This window comes from Perca fluviatilis, chromosome 14, assembly GCF_010015445.1.
Source record: "Perca fluviatilis chromosome 14, GENO_Pfluv_1.0, whole genome shotgun sequence".
In the NCBI taxonomy this organism is placed as follows: domain Eukaryota; kingdom Metazoa; phylum Chordata; class Actinopteri; order Perciformes; family Percidae; genus Perca; species Perca fluviatilis.
Genome location: NC_053125.1, coordinates 13043218 through 13046868, shown reverse-complemented (window position 1 = coordinate 13046868; position 3651 = coordinate 13043218). Strand labels below are relative to the sequence as shown.

General features: G+C 40.1%; 1 long non-coding RNA gene across 2 annotated transcripts in view; it reads right to left on the bottom strand.

Moving 5' to 3' along the window:
- Positions 1–1099, bottom strand: part of LOC120573367 — a 9782-nt gene extending 8683 nt beyond the window's left edge. For both annotated transcript variants that reach the window (XR_005641697.1, XR_005641696.1), the window contains exons 1-2: positions 950–1099; positions 219–472 (exon numbers count right to left, since the gene is read on the bottom strand). This is a non-coding gene — a long non-coding RNA (uncharacterized LOC120573367). The remainder of the gene's footprint in view (positions 1–218; positions 473–949) is intronic.
- Positions 1100–3651: the final 2552 nt, after the last annotated feature.

Below are 3651 nucleotides of genomic sequence, written 5' to 3'. Positions count from 1 at the left end.
CGCAGTACAAGCATGTGTAATGGATAACGGAGCTTTATTGTTGAATAAAAAAAAAAATGGAAATGTAATGACAACATTTAAGCCATCTTCTTGTTAAAATGTTAGCCCTAAGCACATAATAAGGTGATGTATATCAAAGCTAGTTTCTTTCAGTTTTTTTAAGGAGTCTTTCTGCCCCCAGTTGTCACAGATCGCTTAATGCAACTTCAAGAACTTACCTTTGACAAGTGATGCCACGCAGCTTTGGGAATGCTCCCAGAATCCATGGTTGCCATGTCAGTGATAGGACAGGATGTGAAGTTGTTGCCCATGGCCAGAATGCACACATTAGGAGTGAGTGGAATCTCTCCAGCATGGCATATCTCTTTATGTAATGCAATAGCATCTGCTGAAGGCGTTGACATAATCCCAAAACTAAGCCATGCGGCCGGCATGCCAACAAGTCCACAGACAAGGGATCTAAAATGAGAATCTGCAACAAGCAGGCAAACGAGGAAAGAAAGAGAGAGAATAATTGTTGGTTAAAAGCTGTTGGTTCAGAAAGACGGTGCTTGTTGAAGATGGCTGCTTCAGTATACATGTATGCAAAACAACTAACTTTTATGCCATGTGATCCAGATTGCTTCAAAGTTTATCTCATTTATTTATAGTAACAATATAGAAATCTTGAATTGGGTTTACTAAACAGAGCTAAAGCCAACCTGTCTAACTAAAACACCGCAACCCAAATGTTTGTCCTTAACTGCTCAGCATTTACGGTATACGGAGGTATAACGATGCAAGAGTAAAACTTTTTTGAATTGAATCCCACAGCGAAAGCAGTAATTCAGGACCAAAAACTTCAATAAGTGACACACCATTTCCAATTAAGCCACAAAAATCTGCAAAACAGTACCTGGCCCTCTGTGCGGTTCCCCTCTGTGGAAAAATTAACATATATGCAACTTACTTAAAGGGCTTGTTCAAGTCAGGGCTGTCTGCTCAGCTCTCAACCCATGTGTGAGATATGTCAAATCATGCTTCTGGATACTTGCAAGTTAAATATGAACTTATGAAGGGAAACATTGGTTACAGCTCTGGAAGAGCTACAAGTTCTCCTGCACAGAACCGGATGGTGTGTCCTATCAGCTGTGTTGTGTGCATGTGGGCATGTTGCCACTCTCCAATCAACGTTGATTGAATCCAGGTGCAAGTTTGTCCTTCCAAGTGTTACAGAGCTGAATCAATAACAATTCACCCACCAAATTTGTTCATGCTCGCAACAAAACTCTTGAATTACAGTATGTTGCGTTTTAAACCCAAACGGTGTCAAAATTCACAGTGCAGACACAGTGCTGTGCTCACATATCTGTACAGGACACTGTGTGTCCTGCGTTGTCCTTAAGCAGTGAACGTTACATCCTGCTGTCCTTGTATCATTTGTCGGTATTCAATCCAGTGTGTGTGCCTGGCTGTGCCAGTGTCACCCCAGAACAAATTCCCTGCACTTTGTGGAACAAGCGATTCTGATGGTCTGCTATGAAATTGTCTGCAAAGTAAATGTCAGCAAACCTCCGTCGGCCCCTATGAATAAAAAATACTTTTAGGAACAAGCATGCAATCAGAAGCGATCATGAAAAGCTTTCTTAGACACATGACTCACAGCTATAACAATATTGCCTATGCAGAGCTGCTTTTCACAAACTGACATACATTATGACCATAGACAGCTCTTATAGTTCTCGGCAGTGTAATACAATTGTTTCTAATCTAACATAGTGAACCGGCTTGTAACATTTAAAAATAAGCATTCATGAAATGTAAAGACTTCCCACAAACTTCCCTTTGTCCTACAACTTATTGCCCTGTCTTTCTTTAACAAGAAGCGGGCGTGCTTGAATGGAAGAACGGTTCTGTCCTTCACACTGTCTGATTTGCTTAGGAAAAGCGCTCACGTCTAATACTAATCTGAACGACAGCAGTGGAAATCTTGGCTCAGTTTCAGAGGCTAGATTGGGCCTGGCCCAATGACCTTCTCTTAGAGAACATGGAAAGTTTGCCGGCTCAATATGTCACAGCCAGCATGAGCTTAGAAAGAGAACAAGAAAGAAGTGATTAAATGGGTTAGATCCGTGGTTGGCTTTGGTAGATGTCAGGAGGAGTGCAGCTCTGGTTGTACTATAAGATTATAGGAAATTGTATCAGGTTGAAACTCTCTCATCATGGATGCATCACAAAAAAGAAGAGATTCTAATTCCAAAAATATTGAGGTTTGATTTTAGAGTTGATTGAGCATTTTTTTCTCCATATTGAGCTCTGGAGCAGTTCATTTTGTAAGAGTGCAACAAGTCGAACACATCAGTTGAAATCAATAAAGCCAGCACATCATTATAATAAATGACAAAGCTATCATTCTGTTAGGAGCCAGACTTTAGAAATTCCCTTTCATGCATCCCGCTGGATAAGAGCAGATCCCATCCACTGAAAACCAGTGCTTCACTGACATAAACAACTGATAATTCAGAAATGGGACATTTCTTAAGGCATAATTATAGCAACTGAAGTAAGTTTAAAGCAAATTAGCCTCACAGGAAGTTGAAACAAAGTGTTAAAACAGGGTTAATTGAATTGTAAGCCTTGTCACAGAAGATTACCAAGTCCAAGAAACACCCCTTTAATTGCGTTATTACCATGTGGATTAAGGCATGGGGTATTTATGCCCAGTAATTATAGCTTGACTGTCCGTGCATTTTAATGCACTTTAGTCAGGACGATTTGGGCTGAAATGTTTGACAGTCCAAACAGAGGAAAGTTCCATTACAAAATGATCTGTAATGCTTTGGGATAACACTGGCATTTCAGCTGTAACGGTGCCCACTAAATAAGGATTAAAAGGATGTATGGTGATAATGAGAAATTAATTTGACAGGACATCGCCTTGACTTGATGCTATTTATGTATCAGAGGAGAAAATCAGAGAAGCCGAAATCAAAGAGAGTCAACACACTATGGTCATTCTTTCCATTTCCAGGTTGTATGTCAGCCCTGGAAACTGCAACATGTAGCTCTTGTTGTCCTTCAATACTACTTCCAAATGTATTTTAAAAAAAAATCTTCATCCAGCCCATAGCAGCCAAATGTTGGTTATATCACAAAGTATGCGTAAATTATTAATATTAGACATGCTAGTGGCCTGACTCTATGGCTGGCAATGTTGGTCTGTCAGTCGCTGTTCAATCAGTCAGTTCACCACTTTGGTCCAGACTGAAATATCTGAAAAACTATTAGACAGATTGCCATGAAATTCGCTATATATATCCATGGTTCCCAGATGATGAATTCTAACAACTTTAGTGATCCCCTGACTTTTCCTCTAGTGTCACCAGCAGGTCAAAATCTTCACTTATCTTGTGAAATATCTATGGGACAAAAGTTGGTACAGACATTCATGGTTCCCAGATGACGAATCCTAAAGACCTTAATGACCACCTGGACCAAACACCTGCAAAACTAATGACATGCCCATCAGCCTGATCTTAGTACTTTATGTTAAGTGCTAATTAGCAAACACACTAAACTAAGACGGTGAATATGGTAAACATTGTACCTGATAAACATCAGCATAGTTGTACAGCCTCACAGAGCTGCTAGCGTGGCCGTAGACTCTTGTTA